Source organism: Rhyacophila brunnea, unplaced genomic scaffold (assembly GCF_057557595.1).
Source record: "Rhyacophila brunnea isolate RB1 unplaced genomic scaffold, BYU_Rbru_1.0 scaffold_10, whole genome shotgun sequence".
Lineage (NCBI taxonomy): Eukaryota > Metazoa > Arthropoda > Insecta > Trichoptera > Rhyacophilidae > Rhyacophila > Rhyacophila brunnea.
The window spans coordinates 5,065,703-5,089,271 of NW_028232752.1; the positions used below are offsets into that span (position 1 = coordinate 5,065,703).

The window sequence follows — 23,569 nt, forward strand, 5'->3', positions numbered from 1 at the left end:
CATCGCGTACTCCTGTCTGCTTCCTAACCCATTCGTTTCTCTTACGGTCCTTCCGCGTGATGCCCAACATACACCTCTCCATGCCTCGCTGTGCGACCTTTAGCCTTTGGACATCTCTCGTCTTGAGGGTCCACGTCTTGCAGCCATACGTGAGCACGGGTAGCACACATTGGTCGAACACCCTACGCTTAACACACAATGGTAGTGATTATGTAATAATATTAATACTGTAAACTACACATATTTAAATTTTAATGGACTTAAGTTCTATACTATTCTATTTGAGTCATCTTTGCGACCCGGGTTTCGCCTTTCTGCATCTTTAGGCACATGCACACTCACCAACAGTAAATACACACACACTGACAGCGAATACAGATAATTCTAACTTATAGGATTAACGATTCATAATGAAATATTAATATTAAATTACATAAATGTAATTAAATAATATTGTCCGATAAGCCAATTTTATTTTTTGCATATTTTTTTAATTGATTCGTATACATATCAGCTGTTTGTTATATATTCTGATAATGTCTCTCTGAGGCAGATGAAACCGGTCCAGTTTAATATTTAATAAAAGTACTATAAATTTTCGTTTCATTTCACCTCAATACTAAAACTAGATCATTTGATTTTCACTGTTTTTAATATAGCTATTGAATATGATTTTACATATCCTTCTCTACAAAATGATAAAACCAGGTAACTCAGAAATTAATTGTAACTGTATTAATTTTATGTTTGAAAATATTAAATCACTTTAAAAACCATAAATACATTAAATAAATAAAATAATATATCTACAACATTTTTTCATATAATTGAACATCATTTAATTATTCCCAATTATACAAGCACAATTTTCCATTTTTATTTTAAATAATCAAATATAGTCTAGATTTATGTTAATCAAGTAAAGTTTAAATTTCATGTTCCTAACAATGACCAAATCAGAGTTATCTAGATGTAGTATTGAGGTGACCATTATAATAATTGTACTTGTTTTTGTCTGTCCTATAAAAAATGGTAAGTAGTTACTTTTATGTGTCATTAACGCGCCGATTTTTACCTCTACATCAGTGATCGCCAAACTGTCGCTCGCGAGCTACCAGTAGCTCGCGGCAGGATTGTCGGTAGCTCGAGTAGAATATTTTATCATATTTATAAATCTTTCTATTGGACTCCGAAATGAAAAACTATAGATGAAATGAAATACTATATAATATGAAGATGGCCCTTCATCAGAAATGGAATTGATAGAATTTCAATGTGATTTATCACTTAGAATCTGTCTTCTTCCACTTCAACATTCAGCACTGCATTCCCTCTCATTCTATCCCATTGAAAACTTGCACCCGATTTTCAAAAGACCCGATTATCTTAAACAAACAAACATACAATATTTTGCATAATCAGTCGAACGCGATGGCACAATGCTTTCCGTCTGCATACGACGTGACGTGAATACCAGCTTATAGAATACAGACTCTAAGAGTCTTGCCTCAACTGTATAATCTGTATGGCATTTCGTCCCAATAGAAAAGTATCCAATTTTAGTTCGAATTGCGCTAAAAATGAAGGCATTGTTTTGTTCTACCAACTTATACGAATCAATGTTTTCCACTATGAAGGTTGTTATGAAAACTCTAAGCCAATGCAACCTACGATCCTTCAACACTGTTATCCAAACCTATGTGGATAACAGGCACAGCTAACTCAGGGTACTGGGTTTTCGCACTATCTCTCTGGTGAATTCCGATCCGTTACGGAAAGGACCATCGGAACCATTTGGTATCCGACGGATGTGTTTGTCATACCGTTGCATCGGTTAATTGCAAGTATTGAGAAACTAAACTCGAAATGGACGCCAACTATTTTTCTCTGAAAGAAAAAGAACGTAAAAGAACATAATATAGGGTACAATTAAATTAAATGAAACACCGTGATAATTTAACCTCACTGCATTTAATATAAAATATAATTAATAGTCAATGGTACTATAACGTAACAACAAATAGTTACGTAAGTACAAAATAGCGATGCAACGCCGAAGAGAATTTACCACCGTACATACTTTTTTTTTCCGACCATGTCCGATCCTAATAGGATCATATGGGCCCCCACAGAGTAGAGGTTTGTATTAACAGATTTTGTTTTTACGAGAAATGGATGTCAGCCACTTGCTCAACCTATTAGGTCCATACCCTGACTCACACACTAATTGAAAAACAATGTGTACTTGCCAGACCCAGGATTCGAACCTGGGACCCACTGCGTGGTAGTCCAACGCTTACGCCGCGCGGCCACTGTGGGTGTACCGTACATACACAATGGTATTATAATATATAAACGAATAATTACGTTAGACAAGTGACGCATGACCATCTGCAATCTATAATATGTATACAATAAATCCTCAGCAATCAACCCTAATTTAAACAAAATATCCACATGTGAGTGAGGCTATAATTAAAACAAACAACTTAAACTAATTAATGATAAAATTTAGCCACGCAGGGTCAGCGATCCCACCACGACCACTCGTGTCGAAGTTCAACAGGAAAGAAGAAGGAAACTGAGCGGATATTGATCAGAAACAATAGATCCCCCTACCACTTATCAAACCCGAACGCTTACTGGAAGTACCAACCACAGCATCTGTGTGTTGCCAGCGAGAGAAAAACCTCTACGCTAATTAAAATACTGATTAGGCCGTTGGTGACGTCTGCAACGTCACAAGGTGGTTAAAAGTAAATATAGAAACAGACTCACAGATATACATCTTAATAATTGTATTCAGATGGGAGTGACAAGGTACCGAGAATTGAAAAAAATTGTGGAGGAAAGTGAATGCCATTCTTTTCACGAAGTAATTATTTTTACGTTTACTCACACTTATTCCAAGATGTTTTTCAATTGTTATTTGGTTTATAAATTAATAATTACAGTAGGTACTGTCACGACCTCGGACTTCGGGTCTTATACCTAGAGTACCTTTAAGGGTTGTAGAGTGGCCTGAACACGCCATTGGCCTCGTAGTCAAATAAACTGCACCAAGCCGAACCCTTGATCACCCAGAGGAACGTTTCCTTCCAGAAATAAGTCCCACGACCCGTGTCTTTGAGGCTGAGGACACGGTTCGTGAAAGACCAGGTGTGAATAAGTAAGAAAGTATGCGAGACGACAGTATAAAAAGTGACCAACTGTCGCTAACAATAATGTATGAAACATGTCAGTAGAATGTATAGAAAAAAAAACGCCAATAAATTGTAATACCATTTATAAAGAATGAATGGGAAAAATAACTTGTATTGTGGCTGAGAGAGAGGAATGTTAGATAGTGCAAGGAGAAGAAAAAGAGTTGTTAGAAAATAATTAAATAATGTTAAATATCTGCCGGCAACATTGTCTTAAGACCGTTGGAGATATTGCAACGTCGCCTTGAAAGCCGTTGAAAACGGAATACAAGATGGCGGGCAGTATTCGGAAAACAGCTAAACAGTAGACGCACGAATTTTGTCCTCCGTAAAACAAATTATAAAAAAATGTAACAAATATATAACATCCACTTAAATATACCCTGCCGTTTATAAAACAAATTCCGGTGTGTGTTATTTTCTACACATCCCAATTAGGGAATCCAATCCCGAGCCAAAATTCTGATCCCGGGATTTCGGGATTACAATATGACAATCCCGGGATCCCGGGTCTGGTCCCGGGATTGGCATTTTTTCCATTGTTAATATAAAAATTTTATATTTGCAAATAACATTGATAAAATCGGTCAAAAATAAATCTAGTATAATTTATACTATTTAAGACATTTATTGTTAATATTGTATACGTTCAATCTTGGAAATACACAAGTTTAATGGAGTAAATAATATTGTAATATAAATAATAATGTGAATTTAATAGGAGATTGCTGTTTCTGATAGTAAAGACTTATTGAATGGATTAGCGAGATTTAAAATAGTTAAGCAAATAATCATGGCGTAGGTACTTATGGCCTTTCCGCTTCATAAATCTAATTAGTCAGCCAAATATGAAACTGCCTTAAATCGTATGATATTATGGTGGAATTACTTTGTTAAAAGTGCGAAGCATTGTTTTTTTTCCAATCTTTCCATTTTTAATAATTTATGTGAAAAAAAAAATGAATCGGCAGCCTAAACATAGGTATAAATCAAACTTCATTCAAACTCAGTTTATTTCTAATGTAGTTATTTTTTATTAAAAGTATTTTTTCTGTTATATTTTCGCTTTTATTTTATTTTCCATAAAAATTGATAAAAAAATCAATCCCGAAATCCCGGGATTATGTTTATCAATCTCGGGATTCATAGGTATCGAAAATAGCTCGGGATCCCGGGATTGGAATCCCTAATCCCAATCCAGACAAAAAAAACCATACAAAAACACAAAGTGACAGTTTGCTAGTTACAAAAAGAACAATTATGATACCCACCTTCAAAAAAACTGAAACTGAGCTAGACCAGAAGTGTGGTGGTTTATTAGTACGTATTTTATGTTTTAGTGGAAGTCCGATGTCTTAATTTATTTTAAGTAATACCTACATTTAATGATATTATGTACCTATGGTACGATAAAGGACGATGACAAATAATTATAAAGAAGGAATATGCATAAGTAGCTCACATCCTTATTGAGTTTGGAGACAACTGCTCTAGATAGTATGTACTATTACGTTTATAATTTGGTCTAAAGATAAAATATCTTTTTAAAAATTTCCAATTATTATGATATCGTAGTTTCCAGAATTTTAATTTAAAAACAAATCATATTCATAGTGTTACATACAGATAGGTTCCAAGGTGAGAAATAAGCTTTAAGTACAGTTAATTACTTTAAAATCCTTTATCGCAATTGCTCTCGGCAAACACTTTAACACCCCTTGAAAATTTGCGAAATCACAACATGACAGCCGAGATTATTATAATTTAATGGTTTATTCGCGTTCACCTACTTTGCATAATATTATCTATGTTTCTGCACTCGAGAGGAAAATATTTTAGATTAATTACACGATGAAAGCAGGTTTCCCATAATTCGTAGCTAAAAAACAATATCTTTAGACCCCTCAATTAGTTAAATTACAAATTAATACAGCGTTTCTAATATTTTTGTGTTAGCAGAAATAATCAGGATAATAAATACGACTTAACATAACCATCTAAAATCCGAAGTAAATATCTCAGAACACAATGAATGAAAATTGCTTCGGATGTTGATATATTCCATCTACGTGAGAATGAGTATAGGTGGAAGTTATTTTATAAATTCTTAAAATAGGGTCTGCTTAACTCATCCGGTGTACTTCCTTGTACCTATATACTTCATATTTTTTTTGTATTTACACATTTATACTGTAGAATAACTTAATATTGCATAATAACAGTATTACATAATACTGTTTTAATAATATTTCTTTGTTTCTAAATGTCATGTTGTGAACGTCTTAATCTTATAATTTGTAATGTCCACAATAATATGTAAAATAAATTAAAATTGAAATTGAAATAATATATATAGTCGATAATTTAGGTATTTAGAGTTAACCATGGTTAAGGTGTCTATACATAAATATGTATGCTAGAAAAACAAATCAAGGTCATCAGATATATAGAACATGCACATAAAGCACAGATAAATAATTAGCATTATGCCTGATTTTAGAGGGTATATAAACTTCAAATTGCAATAACTCCATAACATAATTTCGAGACTTACAAACTTTTGGCAGTAACCCACGATATATAACACTGCTGAGGTCAGTTTTCACATATGGATCAGAATATTGTGTCATCAGTAACAAGTTTAAAAACGGTCTTCTGATTTTCTAAAACAATATTTGAGGCAAGAATATGTATTTCTCTAATAATGTCAATTTAGATTTTACAGAACAAACTCTCGATTATCATCCAACAGTGTTCAAATTGGTGACGTCCCATATGAGTGGACAGATTATGTACATATTCATATTTTATAGTAGATTTCATCGAAGGCCTCAATATTAATCGGTACGTCGGACCTCTACGTCACTAAATGCGCCACTGGTATAGACCTCATGCCCCCCACATCTTAAAGCGGACCCCTAGGACAGTATCTCTGGCGGACCCCCTACCCATCGCTAGGGTTAAAGACAGTGGGACGCTCTAAGTTTTTTAAATGTTGGTTCAGGTAAAATTAAGGAGTATAGACACATCTAGACACCACCCGTTGCATTGCTAAATGAAGCCGCGTGCCGTGCGTTTAGTTTATGGGCGAGCAAACGCATTCGTCTACAAATATTCGAGACCATAGACCATTTCGCTAGTGCTCGCCCAAAGTGCTCGCACTAGACGCTCAGAATTAAAATATAATTTTCTATTTTTTTACGTTATATAGTATTTTTAAGCGGTCAAAATGCAACCATTAGGTAAAGATATTCATAATTTAAGTTATTTTAAAGAAACACTAGGTAACTGATATTAAAATATATAATAATATACAAATAAATTATCACGAACATGTATCAACTTACCTATGAAACGTAATACCACCTTCTTGCTTATCAGTACGGCTACCATATTTTAATACAACACACAGAACCATCTTTTCTACTTAATTAACCAATAATATTTACCACTGACTTTATGTTTAACACAAAAAATAGCAATTTTAGCAATACGGTTATCGACACTTAGTTATGCAATAAGCTAAGATTTGCCGGCTACATCATAGCAAACCATCTCCCAGATCAGTTAACCTTTTATCTTACTCTAGCGCGTGTCGCAGAGATTATAAGGGTACCGAATACTTTCTCACTCGCACTTATGCATCGTTTTTGTTCAGGCCTTGGTATTGGATGTATTTTCAGTGTTTTTTTGTATTGTTGAATAAATCCACTTGAATTATGGAGTTATCGTATATCGACACACAATAATATTTATAATATTATATTTTAATAATAGTTTTCAAGTAAAATAGCGTTAATACCATTAGAGTAAATTTGTGATGTATGTTTATTTCACTTATCTGGTCTGGTCGACCCGCCACGCCCCCCACCCCCCCTAAAGCCTAGTGTCCCAAGCTAGAGCCTTGTCACATCCCCTCTTTGTGGGGGCCATGATAGACCTCTTCAAACCAATCCATGCCGCATCACACTTGGTCTTAATACTTTGGACGCTGAAGACACACCTGGCGCGTAATGACCAGGCGGCCGATCTATGCAATCAATGTGCATTTTAAATGTGGTAATTAAAAAATCATCAAATCATTGACCACACCACGAGGCCGTGTGTTTGGATTTGAATCATCAACTGTTTTTTTTCTCACTTGGAAATGTCTCAGGACCAGATACCAGTTCAGATCGGAGTCAGATAAACAATTTGAAGTTTATTTTGGACCTAAATCTGAAAAATATGTAGATGTTTTAGAAAATAATTAATAAATAATTGCTTTAATTGTAAATGTCGTCATTTTAAATTAAGAATAAAGACAAAATATTATGTCATTATCTATGGTCCTTCAAACTTGTATTAAAATACTCGTGCACCGTGTAGTTTAGCCACTGTTGACTACCTTAAATTATTATAATTTAAATTAAATGCAGCAGGGTAGGATATAAATTTAATAAATTGCTTTTTAATTAACAAAAACCTCTTCATTAAAAATATATTTACTTAAGAATCTGAAGTAAAAATAGACGTTACTATGCTCAGTGACTTATTAAATTTAATTCTTACGAAGAGCGTCGTAGCACTCGCGGCAATCTTTAATTAAGTTGGATGATCCGGGGGGGACACCTTTTTGTCGACTTATTAGAATTTATTGCGGGAAAACATTGACTTAAATCGTAGTAAGCAAGAATGGTGATTCTTTTTTAAACTGTGTCAATATAGGAGGTTGGTAGCGCTTTTAGTAGTGGACTGTAATTTTGAAGGTGATGGTAGATGGTAGATTACGGATATAAGAAGGGAGGTGTACACAAGAATACCAGGCACTGACCTTTGATGTTGAGAGGGCTGGCGCGCGCTGGAACTAGTTTGCTTTTCACGCACTCACGTACTAAACGGACGATACCTCAGGGTAATGATATATAGAGAGGGCCTATTTTTCGGCAAAATGAAGCCGTGTTTCTAGCGTATAACGCACAGTAGAACAACGATTTTATTATTTATAAACAACTATTTCTTTTATTCAACGAATAATTCACAAGATTTAAGAATGTGTCATTCTAATTATTAAACATACATAATTTTGAAAAACACTTTCTGAGAGAGTATATTATAACCAATAGATAAAATCTTTTTTGAAAAAAGTAAGCCACTCCGACGGGGAATCGAACCCTGTATATCCCGGGTTTACCCCCCCCCCCCCATCCATCGCATTTTACCAATATGCTACGCAGTGACATACTAATTGCGACAAATTTTAACTATTGGTCAATTTTAATACCTACTCATCAGCGCTCTTCCAAATCCAAAAAAAAGGTTTGGAAGAGCTCTGAAAAGTATGTATGTTCGATTTTATTATTATCAACTTAACTATGAAACGTTATACCATCCTTTTGCTTCTCATTACGACTACCAAATTTAAACACAACATAGTTAACCATATTATGTTATTTTAATTTAACTAAAAATAATAACCACTAACTGTATATTTAACACAAAAACAATAAATTTCAGCAACGCGTGCTTGCAGTTTTTAAATGCATGTAATTTGCAAAATATTTTTTTTCCGGCAACGTTTTCAATTTTTTTACATTCAGCCGTAGAAATTTTATCTTACTGTAACGCAGAGAGTTGAGATATAAGCGTGCCGAATGCTTACTCACTCGCACTTATGGTTCATTTTTCTACACTTTTGGATGGATGATGTTATGTGAGGTTGATGAATTATGATGATAAGTTCAGAATGGATAATATAGACGCGACGTTCACTCGTACCATAACAGACTTAGTACAATGAAGATCGAACAGATATGTTTTGTTCCAGGGACAGAAAAATCTCTCTCAATTTCAACGTTTGTTGGATGTACTCTCACCGTTGGATTAATAGTTATAGAATGATTGGAAACATTTGCCACGAATGTTTTCTTTTTTGAAATATGTTAGTTCATCGCAACAATTGTATAAGTATATTTGAGGGATTTTGTTTTATTGTTATTTAACTTTTGTTGGTCAATATATTTGCGTTTTGCCAGAATTAATCTTATATACTAAATTTAATAATATATACAATATAGTAGTACCTAAGTATTGAAAAAATAGCTTAAAATTCATTTTCAAAAAAACATAAACGTGTGTGCTTTCTTAATACCAAAAATACCGGTATTTTCGATTTTTAAAATCGGTATTTTGGTATCGATAAATAATTGAATATCGGTTTTGAAATACCGGTATTGCAATCCCCTCATTTTAAGCCACAAGATGAAACCATTAAAATTGAAAAGTAAAAAACTTAAATCAATTAAAATTTAATTACACATTACTAGAACTCTACTCGATATGGTCCAAATCAAAAATCAATAAATATTTCACACAATATTAATAAAAATGCATAATATAGACATACGACAGCATGCATATGAAGGGGTGGACAAGTTCACGTATCTCGGATTCAGCCTAAATACCCAAAATAAGTCAGCAGAGGAGATAAAAATCCGCCTTTTATCTTATCTTTTATGTCCGAGAATAAATGCTGGCATGCCTGCAAGCAACTGGTGGGGTCGAAAATTCTAGGCCTAAGAAGTAAACTTCTAATATATAAAACAATTATAAGGCCAGTGGTCATTTATGGCTGTGAGACTTAACTCAAAACGAGGAAAATAAATTAGCTTTCTTCGAGCGCAAAATACTCCGAATAATCTTTGGACCCACGTTGGAAAATGGGAACTACAGAATAAAAATGAACCACGAGTTGGAAAAGCTGATTGAACAGCAAAAAATCTTATTAAGATACTCTAAGTCCCATAAACTACGATGGGCGGGACATGTAGAGAGAATGCCTGAAGTTATAGCGCCAAGGATCATGACAAAATGGCTACCCCAACGGAAGAGACACAGAGGCCGTCCAAGAAGGAGATGGGCTGACGCCGTAGAAGTGGACTAGCTTCATATAGGAAGACCCGGTAACTGGAGAAGTATGGCGAGAGACCGGAGTGAGTAGAGAGCGGTTGTGAAGTAGGCCAAATCCCACCCTGGGATGTAGCGCCGTGGAAGAGAGATTAATAAAAATATCCCATACACTGTCACTATTATAATATGTTTATGATAAATAAATAAAAACAGGATAAACGTACTATGTCCATTATTGCGATTATTTCTTAATGGGTTTGTAGTAAAATGGCATAATATAAAAGTATACCTGCTATCCATAGATGATAGGTAGCCTTAACAAAACGAAATAAAACTACCTGTCATCCCTCGTTCCTGCGATCGCATATCACAGAAGTTTTATACGTGAAATCGTTAAATATGTATTAGATGACAGATACTGCTGTAGTATTTATCTTTCTCGCAAACAGAACGACATTGTCCCTACAACAAAGAGGTTTGTTGACATTAATTTATATTTTATAGGTATTTTTTTCATTCGCGACATAATATTGTCGTTACAAAGGGAAAGGAATACGCAGGGTTTCCATACTGGCTTACACTAAAACCGGTTAACTGGTATAACTTTACCACTCATTGTACTTTACAGACCTTTTAACCTTTTACCGGTTGGTTATAAAAACCCTACTATTGAAAATCCCTTAATTTAAACTAGCACATAATATAATATGTATAACATTTCGAAGAAGAAAAATAGCTTCAATAAATAATTATTTTTATCATTAATTATTAATCGAATTACTACCTACTTAACTTGTGGTTTCCAAATAAAACTTTTTCATCGACTTGTTGACATTAATTTATATTTTATATGTATTTTTTTCATTCGTGACATAATATTGTCGTTACAAAGGGAAAGGGATACTCAGGGTTTCTATACTGGCTTACACTAAAACCGGTTAACCGGTATAACTTTACGACTTATTGTACTTTACGGTAAACGGCAGAAAACTATTCGTCATGACTTCATTTCTAGGAATTGAATTTTAATATTTTTGACAAAGCACATTTTTAATATTTAAATAAAATACTTTCTTAAAGGGGCTTGAGATTAAAACACACTCTCTAACCTACAAGTGACTGATTTTCAGCTCTCATTGCTATAAGTTCTATAGACATGTCATTGGTTTATTCCTCTCGTTACTGTAATATCAACTTAGGTTATACTGTCCATTAAAATGCAAATATTTCAGTAAAAAGAACCTCGTCGTTTTCATATTTTTGGCCATCCCTAGAATCAATCAATCACTAATATCACATCTAATTTAAATGTTATTATTTTCAAAATCGTAGCATTATTTAATAATTACATATAAATTGATAGATATCTGTCAGATTTCATTTACTAGTCATAAATAATGCCCACGATGGTCGAGCGGCTTAAACGTTGGTAAAAAACGGTTTAAATGGTTTTCAATTGGTGTTTGGAGTCAGAATATGGAGATGATGGTCGGCCATTGCGACTTGGTATCTACGAGGGAGAATTTCTCAGCTTTTAAAAAGTTAGCGGCATTTTACGGCGAGCGAGAAGGTCTTTTCTCATCGAGAATTGACCGTAATACATTATATGGAAGTAGGGATCACGCACACTCTAGTGCACGCCAACCAAGGTCTTGGGAATTTGCTCTTGGGACACTTTCGGCACAAATTTTAAGTGCGCCTATCGTTCGTTACGCCATGGTATACGCCTGAATAACGGGTGTGGAGACGTGGCGGGTGGTGGAGGGAAAATCAAGTATGGAGATAATAGGTTGATTAAGTGCCTGACATCCATTTCTCGAAAAAAATCTGTTAATACAAACATTCAATCTGTGGAGGCCCATATGATCTTCTTAGGATCGGACATCGTCAAAAGAAAAATCTAATTAGATTTCAACATACCCGTACGGTAACCCAAGGTGACATCATCGGAATGAGCAGAATTTATCAACATTGTAAATAAAAGGTTACAATTGAGCTTATAAACGTAGCTGTACTAACTGTACCACTGATAATTAATCATATTTTATAATGTACCTAATAAGAGTAATGTGGAAAAAACAAATAAATATTAAAAGCTAGCCGTAGGTATTGAAAAAACTGTGGCATTAAAAAAAAACAAATTACTTTAATAAAAGACCACTGGTCATGTCTGTTATCACCATCGTTCCACGTATATCACCGATTAAATTTGAGGAAGCTGGAAGGAATTCAAAACCCAAAAATTCATGCCCCAATAAGTACTTGGCAATAGCTTGTAGGTACTTATTGCGAGAAATACCACAAATTGTTAGAAAAAAGATTTAAATAATTCCTAATTATTTATGTAACGATTAAAGTTCTGACATTTTTAACCGGTTTACCGGTTGGTTATAAAAACCCTACTATTTAAAAGCCCTTAATTTAAACTAGCACATAATATAATATGTATAACATTTCGAAGAAGAAAAATAGCTTCAATAAATAATTATATTTATCATTAATTATTAATCGAATTACTACCTACTTGTGGTTTCCGAATAAAACTTTTTCATCGACTTTGGTCGAGAATTAGCTCTAAATACCACGTGATTTTTTGCTCTGCCTTCCGGTAAAAGTACATACGTCATCAGTCTGAAGAATCTTTTTATTTCTTTTTATTATTCCCTAGCGTGCAAAGGTCAAAGTTTCTCTGTGGAAGCTCTAAAAAATCGTCGACAGATGTAATTTCATGAATACCTAAATCTGTCAACCAATACGAAATATTGCATAAGAAAAGGTTGTTTCACTTATTGCAGTTTAGAAAATAAAATAAAAATAATTACAAGATAAAAATAACTTTTTATATACCACGTTTTTAAATTTTCTGTTGAATCATATAAACTTGACTTGACTAGCTTAAAGCCTCAATTACATTGAGCTTCTTTACGAGCTATTTATTGGCGAATTTAAAAGCGGGCGATTCAGCTACTGCGATTTGATGATTACACACAAAACTTTCCATTCGCTGAGAAGCCACAAGTCAGCTACTATTTTGACGGAACGTAGTTCGTTTTTTTACCGGGAGGTTGGTACTGCGCTCTACTGCGCAGACGCAGTAGGCCCACACGCCGGCGTGTAGCGTGTAAAGTTGACCGGGTTTCAACTTTTCTCGGTAGAGTGTTTACAACCTGCTTATTAGCTTATTCGATGATTACACTGGGCGACTTTACAGGCAGATTGTAAATTCGCCAATAAACAGCTCGTAAAGAAGCTCAATGTAATTGAGGCTTAAACGATAAAAAAAATGTATTTGATAGAAATAATACTGAAATGTCATATTGATTTCCATAGTAGCACACGTATATATATTAATATTAATAATTTAGTTGCTAGGACCCACTTAGCAACAAATAATAGTTTTACTTTTTACGGATTTCTTCCGAAATAACTTTTCATACGAAACAGAATTAACTGAAAATGAAATCAATTCTACTTAAATATAGCTGAAAAAATGCATTGGCATCGTGTTCTGATATATTCTAAAAGTTTCAAATGTTTAGCTAGTCGGGAAGATAGTTAAAAATCGATTGCAAGATTTTTACCGGACAAATAAGAATTCGAACTAAGAAAAACGTTGTAATAAAAATAAATAGATTAGGTATAAAGTTTTATAATAATATAGAGGTGGATGTAATATTTTTAAGTTCTCTCTTATGAATTTGATATTTAGTATTTCGGGAAGCCTAAAAATATTCTTAAATCACGTTTTAATAAAATTACAATAAAATATAATTATAAATATAAATATAAAATGAAAATATAATTCAATATCATGAATTGAATTTTATCTTAAAAAATATATGAAGTACCTAAATACCTCAATATATTACGTATCGCTATAGGTAGTATTTACAAAATGGTATCAAATCGAAGTATAAATACGAATATTGATGTGCTTAAAAATACATAATATTTTATTATTCTTATTTAAAAGTTTAAAATCTCCGACAAATGACTAGTGTAACACAGTTGAATACAAAAATACCGCAAAGCATTCTCTCAAAATCTCACTAGAATGCATCAGCATTCTAACAAGGGAAGCCAAAAATAATGTTTTGTCGGTTACCTTCTGGGTGATCTAGGTGAGAGGCAACTGTCAAAAGTATCTCATTCTTAGCTCTAGAACCCTTGACTAATCATGGTCTTCTTCCGGTAAGATTTTTTTATCCTGGATGATTCAGTATCCCCCATCATTAGTCCTTGGCGTGACAATTTTACTTTTATGAATTAACGTTTATTTGTAATCTAAACTTTAAGTCTTTTAAAAAATAACCTAGACACTCTTTTGAAAAATAGTAAAGACCAAACTGCAATACGGGACATGTCCAGCAGTTTATTTTGGCCAAACAGGTAGAAGTTACCAAGAATAAAGAGCACATCTATTCACACTCATACTATCATGGCTGTCTAAGGCTAAACATAAACATTAAATTTGTTATCGGAATAGTTAAGATTAGTTAGTCAACATAATTAACTTAACTTTACGTAGAAATGGCAAAAAAGCTTTGTTTCACAACCCCTATATAATGGAGTTTTGACATGTAAATTTAAATTAATAAATTTTATTTAATAGTCTTATTGCAATAAAAAATAGGACAAACTAAAAATACCTACATATTATTATTATGGTGGCAACATTATGTTACATTATCGTATTACATTTTTTATTGGAAACGACTTCGCCTCGTTTTTTACTATCTCTTTGAACAGATACTAAACTGTGACCTTTTCATACTCCCTAAGTAGTTGGCAGCTTTTGCAATGCTTTTTGTACACGCTGTGTGTATGTTCGTTTTTCATCCACCCGTACACTGTATCAGTTATGCCATTAAACCAGCTGGAACCGTTTCTTGCGAACCGGTTATTGAATTGAATGCACATTAATTTATGTTGTTGTCACAAACGGTATAAGCTACTATTGATAAAATTGCATTATTTTATTACAATATACCTAGCTATAATTTTTGAAATTGGAATTTGTAATTTTTTTTTAATTTAATTTGAAATTGGAATTTAAAGGTATGGCGGAATACTGTATAAGTACCACATAAATATACAATATAATATATTTTTTTTAAAATTGCTCATTCATTAATTATAATTCGTACAGGGTACACCATTCCATACAATATTTGAACAAAAAATGGATACCTTTTCCAAAAAAGGTATAATTATATCCGAAAAAAACTGTTAAGAATCACCCTTATTGCAATATTCAGCTTTATTAAATGCATACACACTACATGTATTTATAGCAAAATATCTTTGAGAAAACCTTGCACCACACCCGATCTTAATCGGGCGTATCACGGATTATACGTTTGGTGTTAATAGTCATCATTTTTTATGACTGTAAATGTCTCAACGTATCTATTCTATACACAAGACTCTATCGGCGGCTATCGAGAGTCGCTTATCATATTTATGTATTAAGGTATTATGCTTCTTACAAGAAGTTAGTTGTAATTGTTACAATAAGTAATGTTTTTTTAACAGCACCTGTCTTAGCTGTGTTAACTTTAAGAGCAAGATAGATAGTTTATACGGCTAACTTATTGTAACAATTATAATACTTCAATACATACATATGATAAACTACCCTCTATTTTTTTCCTGACCATGTCCGATCCTAATATGATCATATGGGCCTCCATAGAGTAGAGGTTTGTATTAACAGATTTTGTTTTTTTTTTTACGAGAAATGGATGTCAGCTACTTGCTCAACCTATCAGGTCCATACCCTGACTCGCACACAAATTGAAAAACAATATGTGTACTTTCCAGACCCAGGATTCGAACCTGAGACCCACGGCGTGATAGTCCAACGCTTATGCCGCGCGGCCACCGTGGGTGATAAACCCTCTATAGCCGATAGCAATCATGTGTATAGAATAGATGCGTAGGAGCAGTTATCCAAAGCTGATGTCGACATGCACTCAAATGTGGTTTAGCTGAATTAACATGACATTAAGTTAAGAGTACACATGGGAGAGAGGAGCATGTAGAAGCAAAATTAAAAATTGTATTTTATTGAATTTAGAAGATTTCCGACGTCATACTGTAAACGTGAAGATCTCTTTGTAGCCTTTGTTAATTTTATTATTAAAGTACTGGCTATTACTAAAAATTATTTTTAAGTAATAGCCAATGATTCCAATATAATGTGATGTATTATAAAAATAGTAGTTGTCTGTTAAGGGAATTATAAAATATTTTCAAATATTGTATGATCCAGAGTTACCAACTTAGCATACTTTTTCTACTATTTTTCACTAGTCATCCAGCTGACAAAATCATATCTAGTATGACGTGGCATCCAATCCAGTAACTAGCTTTAAAATATAATAAAAACGTTAAAGCTACGCGCGCTTTTTTGATAAAATAAATTTGCATGCCACACGGCTTCAAGCTAATTTAAAAGTACGCAATTTTTCACTGATACTGATCCACATGGAAATTTTTCTAAGTAACACTAAATAGAAAAATGGGTTTCATCGGCGAGTTTCCCCCAAAAGACTCAAAAATGCTGGTGTGTTTTTTTTCTTTGGATTACGAATTTTCGTTTCACTGCCGGGCAGTAGCAAAGGGTGGAAGTAGGCTATTAAGATCCGCCATAAATAATACACATCAAACTTTGGTAGTCATACGTATTTGTCTTTATTGAACTAACACTACAATTACAGATGGTGTTGATTATTTTTTTTAAAAACAATCAATTCCTGCCTAACCAAACCATAACAGTTTTGGTATATTTTGGGCGATACCTACGACAAAATTTAACACACTTTTTCATTCATACTTATTTGTTTTCGTTGGATTAAGAATACATATTACACATATTGTTGGTTCATTTTTTTAATTCATTAAACCCTGCCTAACCAAACTACAATAGCGAAAAATATTATTATATCTATGAAATATCCAAAGACAGTGACAAAACAAAACTTGACAAAACAGAACATGACAAAACAGAACAGTGACAAAACAGAATAGTTTTGTCACTGTTCTGTTTTGTCCGGTCACCGATTTAATTACGTAATTTTAGATATTCTATAGATATACGAGGATTTTCTGACTATTATCTATTATGGTTTGGTTTTCGCAGCGTTTAATTGAATTTTAAAACCTAACCAACACCAGCTGTAACGTAGGTATAGTCTTATAAACAAATACGTATGGCTGACAAAGTTTAATGTGCACTATTTATGATGGATCTTGACAGCCTATCTCCACCCCCGGAAGACCTAAAAGAAAATTGAAGCTTCAGCGTCAAACCATACGTATTTTTTTAAACTTTCGGAAAATCTACCAGTTTTCTTGCAAAATAGTTTCTTTTCTTCCATCATCTGGGAATATTTTTGTGGACGAGAGTTGTCAACACAGTGTAGTAGTAAAGTAACTAAGTAGCTACTTTCCGTAATCAAAATACGTGTGTTAGAATCACACTCCTTCCCTAATAAATATTTTCCTAAGTTATGTATTTCAGGGAACCGGTAGTTTGGGGAAAAAAAACATCACTAATTAGACGTAAAAAGGAACCGTGGAATAGTTTTCTTTTTAAACTAGGTAATGGAAAATCCTCTTATAAAATATTTATAAAAAAAATGAAAAAGAATTCGTATTAAACGGACCGGTCCGAAATGCTATACAGAATATAAATCAATGTTCATAGAAAGTCATATTTTATTGTATAGATTGAACAAATTTAACAATAAGATATTTTTATTGACATCATAGTAATAGTGTACACTAACATTGTTGTATATTTGCAATGAGCAAGTAGGTGCTAAAACCCAATAGAAAGTGCTTATATACATGATATTTAATATCATGTATGTTGTACTTCCGCACTTTTGTAATTGTGTCGCTAGATTTCAAAATCAGCCAAGTCACCAAATAGATGAATAGGAGAAAAACAGCTTTTTGTTTTCTCAAATACACAGTCAGAAAGTGAAATTTTATATTATTTCGAGTATAGAATATTTAAAATTAATAAATTCCACATTTTGATAATCCAGAAATGTTAGAAAGCAGTAATTCTTAAAAGTCAAAAATACCTAAAGGTGGACTTGGCTGATTTTGAAATGTAGCGACACAATTAATCTTAAACCAAAAATGACTTAAGTTGGAAATCCACTCTTTCAGCTCTAAAGTATAATTATTGGACTACCGTCCAGTATTTTGCCCAGTTTTGTCCAGTAAGTATTTTGAAAACCATGTGACATTGGACTCAGAAATTTTCAGCATTAACAGAACATGAATACACATTTAAATCTGCATACTTAACTCAAAAACGATAAAAATGTGACTTCCGCACTTAAATCCCTAAGGTACAGATAGCAGTGGTTCAGAGTCAAGAATACTGTAGTTTAAATGCTAGAAAATATGAATATTCGGCCACGTATTTTTTTCGACCTAAAATACTTGGTGTAAATGAAAACTCTGCCATTAGTATTGACTTGTGTGTCCCTGATAACTATCTTAGAAATCGGGAGCATCAGTTATTTATTCTCCCGAGGAGCAGAACTAACCTTCCATTGGTGATGCCAATTGGGAGGGTAATAACTCTGTTCAACCGAATCGCTTCGGATGTTGATATATTCCTCCTACGTGAGGATGAGTATAGATGGACGTTGTTTTATAAATTCTTAAAATAGGTCTGCTTAGCTCATTCGGTGTATTTCCTTGTATCTAATTTATATTTACACTTTTCTACTGTTTAATAACTTAATACTGATCTAGTTTTTTACATAATACTGTTTTAATAAAATATCTTTATTTCTAAATGTCATGTTCACTAATAATAATAATATGTAAAAATAAATAAAATTTTAATTTGAATCTTTGTAAAATATAAAGGAAGTACCAATAACACATACTAAGTATTATTAAAGTGAAAATTAATCATATGCAACGTGTTAAAATAAAAATAACTTTTCTGTCATATAAACTTGACTTGACTAGCTTAAACGATCAAAAAAAATTGTACTTAATAGAAATATAATAATGAAATGTCATTCCATATTGATTTCCATAGTAACGCACGTATATATTATTAATAATTTAGTTGCTAGGACCCCCTAGCAAACAATAATGGTATCGAAATAACTTTTCATACAAAACAGAATTAACTGAAAATGAATTCAATTCTACTTAAAGATGGCTAAAAGTATTAAAAATGCATTGGCATCGTATTTTGATATATTCTAAAAGTTTCAAATGTCTGGCTAGTCGGGAAGTTAGTTAAAAATCGATTGCAAGATTTGTACCGGACAAACAACCACAAATAAGAATACGACCTAAGAAAAACGTTGTAAAATAAATTGTGTTCTATATTTAAAAATCGGTTTTATATTTTGTTTACAACAGAATCGAACACCTTTTCATACATCATGCTTTTCTGATACATTTTTAAAATTCCTTTCTTATATGCGATTTGCCTTTAGATAACATTTACTACTAAAATAACCAGATCTTTTTGTGTTTTATTTTTAATCGGGTTTCTAACTTTTGCTACAACAGTTAGTTTAAAATGCTATCAGATAAATTACCCTCCTCAGCGTCAATATGTCGAATAAAACCCGGAAATGTCGACTAGACAACGCTGTTTGCAATTACAGATTTCACGACAGCCTCTATGGTAAAATTTGGTGTCGGATTTGCATAAGGCTTCCGTATAAAATACAGATAACTCAATAACTACAGCCTAGAGACCACCAAAAGAAGTATATACACAGCAATAACATTATGTGTCAAAGTAAATGGCTTCCAATATATGTTGAGAAAAATAACTAAATTCAAATTATTATATTATTCAAAATTATGTTTGTTCAATAATTAGAATTTTACATTCCTAAACCTTGTGAATTATTCGTTGAATAAAAAAATAGCTAATTAAAAATTATTATTAGGTTCAAGTGAGTTACAAACAAAAAATCTTGGAGTGATCCGTGACGTCGGTTAGTAATTTAAGTAATAAAATACAAAAGCCGATCGCCAAATACTAGCTCAATTTGGGAAGAACTTCAGTGAGTATTAATAGGACAATAGTTAAAATTTGTCGTAATAAAGTATGACTCCTTTAGCATAGTGGGCTATGTGCGTGGGCGCGATACCCGAGAGATGCATGTTCGATTACTGCGGGGTGTCTTACTTTTATAAAAAAGATTTTTTCTATTGGTTATAATATATTTTCTCAGAAGTGTTTTCAAAATTATGTATGTACAATAATTAGAATGTTACATTCCTAAATCTTGTGAAATATTCGTTGAATAAAAAAATAGCTAATTAAAAATTATTAGTTAGTTCAAGTGAGTTACAAACAAAAAATCTTGGAGTGATCCGTGACGTCGGTTAGTAATTAAAGTAACAAAATATAAAAGCCGATCGCCAAATAGTAGCTCAATTTGGGAAGAGCTTCAGTGAGTATTAATAGGGCAATAGTTAAAATTTGTCGTAATTAAGTAAGTATGACTCCTTTAGCAGCGCGATACCCGAGAGATGCAGGTTCGATTGCTGCGGGGTGTCTTACTTTTATAAAAAAAGATTTTTTCTTTTGGTTATAATATATTTTCTCAGAAGTGTTTTCAAAATCATGTATGTTCAATAATTAGAATGTTATATTCTTGAATAAAAAAATAGCATACTATCTATAGAGCTGTGAATGTAGCCATGTCTTTTTGTATGGAATACTGTAACCTTGTGTGACATTTTGCCGCGTATCTTTTCAACGGACGACGTTTAGGTCAGAAGAAAAGAACCCAAATATTTTTTTCCATCAGACAGCGGCTTATTCCGTTATTCATTGTCACGTAAAATACTAGAAACTGGAATAAAATTATACAAAATATAGTTCTTTCGTACATACATAATATTATATATTGCGTAATATACCTCAAGATTTAACGTTGGTGACAAACCTTTTTCTAGTTATGTACCAAAAAACTAAAAAAACTATTTTTTTTTTGTAATAATGGAAAAATTTTATTTATCATTTGCCTTCCTACCAAACGAATTTTTCATGCAGAATCCACGCCAAGACTTTTTTTTTAATCTCTTTCCTATTTTATCTCTCTATATAATCAAGAACAAGACCAGAACTAAGAAGTCAAGAACTTTCTTTTACCTTTACTTTTTTTGTAAGAAAATATCCGTCCAAAATTTAAATCGAGACATATTTTAGCTTCTATCCTAAAAGTTTTTGAAGTTATACTTCTTTTGGTGCGTTTGGGAAATCAGATCAGATTGTATTTTTGGCGTGTGACATGTAACATCGTCACACGAAAAAAACGCACTCGATTGGATTCGAACCACCGATTGTTCGGTTATCAGCCGAACGCACTACCTTTACGCCACGGTATGGTACTGCAATCTAGACGATTATACAGTATACTAGTATAGTTTAGAATTATTCCTTCGCTGCTTAGACAACTTTATTATTGTCGGCCATTTGCAATTCCTTACGTAAACAAACGATTACACGTCAGAGTTTATGCTTTAAAAATAAAAACAACGAGAAACCATTATATAATTTAGTAATAAGTTAAAGTATATAGAAATAAACCAACGGCGTTCCAATAAGCGGTCCTTTTTCTTGAGTGTGTAATTTAACAAGATAATTAAGAGCTAGTCAAAGAATCTAGTTTATGACAAGTTTTGTTTTTGTTTTGTTACGCCAAAGAAGAATAACTTCTAACTAGCGTACATACGTACGTTTTTGTAAGAAATTATCCGTCCAAAATTTAAATCTAGACATTTTAGCTTCTATCCTAAAAGTTTTTGAAGTTATACTTCTTTTGGCGCGTTTGGAAAATCAGATCAGAGTGTATTTTTGGCGTGTGACAAGTAACACATAATTTATTTTTTCACACGAAAAAAACGCACTCGATTGGATTCGAACCACCGATTGTTCGGTTATCAGCCGAACGCACTACATTTACGCCACGGTATGGTACTGCAATCGTAAACGATTATACAGTATAATATTATAGTTTAGAATTGTTCCGTTGCCTAGGCAGCGAATTTATTATTGTCGGCCATTTACAATTCCTTACGTAAACAAACTATTAAACGTCATAGTGGCAGTTGTTACTTTAAAAATAAAAACAACGAGAAACCATTATATAATTTAGTAATAAGTTAAAGTGTATAGAAATAAACCAACGGCGTTCCAATAAGCGGTCATTTTTCTTGAGTGTGTAATTTAACAAGATAATTAAGAGCTAGTCAAAGAATCTAGTTTATGACAAGCTTTGTTTTTGTTTTGTTACGCCAAAGAAGAATAACTCCTAACTCGCGTACATACGTACGTTTTTGTAAAAAATTATCCGTCCAAAATTTAAATCGAGACATATTTTAGCTTCTATCCTAATAGTTTTTGAAGTTATACTTCTTTTGGCGCGTTTGGGAAATCAGATCAGAGGGTATTTTTGGCGTGTGACATGTAACACATAATTTATTTTTTCACACGAAAAAAACGCACTCGATTGGATTCGAACCACTGATTGTTCGTTCGGTTATCAGCCGAACGCACTACCTTTACGCCACGGTATGGTACTGCAATCGTTTATACAGTATATTATTATAGTTTAGAATTGTTCCGTTGCCAAGGCAGCGAATTTATTATTGTCGGCCATTTGCAATTCCTTACGTAAACAAACTATTAAACATCATAGTTTTTCGCTTTCCTCAGCTACTGTAACTGTCTTTAAAATTCTCAGTTAAGGTTTTACAATTATTTTATACGCGATGAGTTTGTTACCGCAGGCATAAATTTACATACAAACTCATGGGTAGCAAGTTCAAACCCATGTCTTGCATCATGCTTTTTAATATGTTTTGATCCAGTGCAAGAATCCAATAAGTTCGGAGAATGGTTAACAAGTAATCCTAGTAAAATCTCTTACTATATCATCCGCTCTATAGTAGCCTATTTGCTCAATTAGGAGCAAGGAGGATTAATATTTTTACATAACATACATAGGTACCTAATGCACCTGCATATTATATTATATACTAACAATAAGAAGGTAATATAGATTGAAGCGCTTAGTTTTAAATCCCACTAAAATGGTTTTTGAAAAAAATTGAGTTAGATATGTATTTAGATGGATATTTTTGTTATCTATATGATGGCCAAAGATTTAACTTTAAAAAACGCCAAAAACCGTCAAAACGTATGATCAAAATTAGGGTAAATTCTAAAACCCGCTAAAATGGTTGGTTGTGCTTTTCAAATACCCCTAAAATGAAAAGCCAAAATACTCTTTAGAATGTAACGAATTAAAAAATAAATACGTTCATAGATTTAATAAACATGAGTTTTTCTCATTTTTCTCGACTACCTAAAATCGTTTTAGAGGCTTTTGAAACTAGGCGCTTTGATTATAGAAGTTTACTTATTTCAGGTCATTGTAAATTTGAATATAATTTTTCCTTAA

The 23,569-nt window shown here is 32.8% G+C and overlaps 1 protein-coding gene across 1 annotated transcript in view; it reads left to right on the forward strand.

The window, feature by feature from the left end:
- The window catches only part of TkR99D (Tachykinin-like receptor at 99D), a 544,278-nt gene that overhangs the window by 447,431 nt on the left and 73,278 nt on the right, over positions 1-23,569 (forward strand). The window lies entirely within an intron of this gene.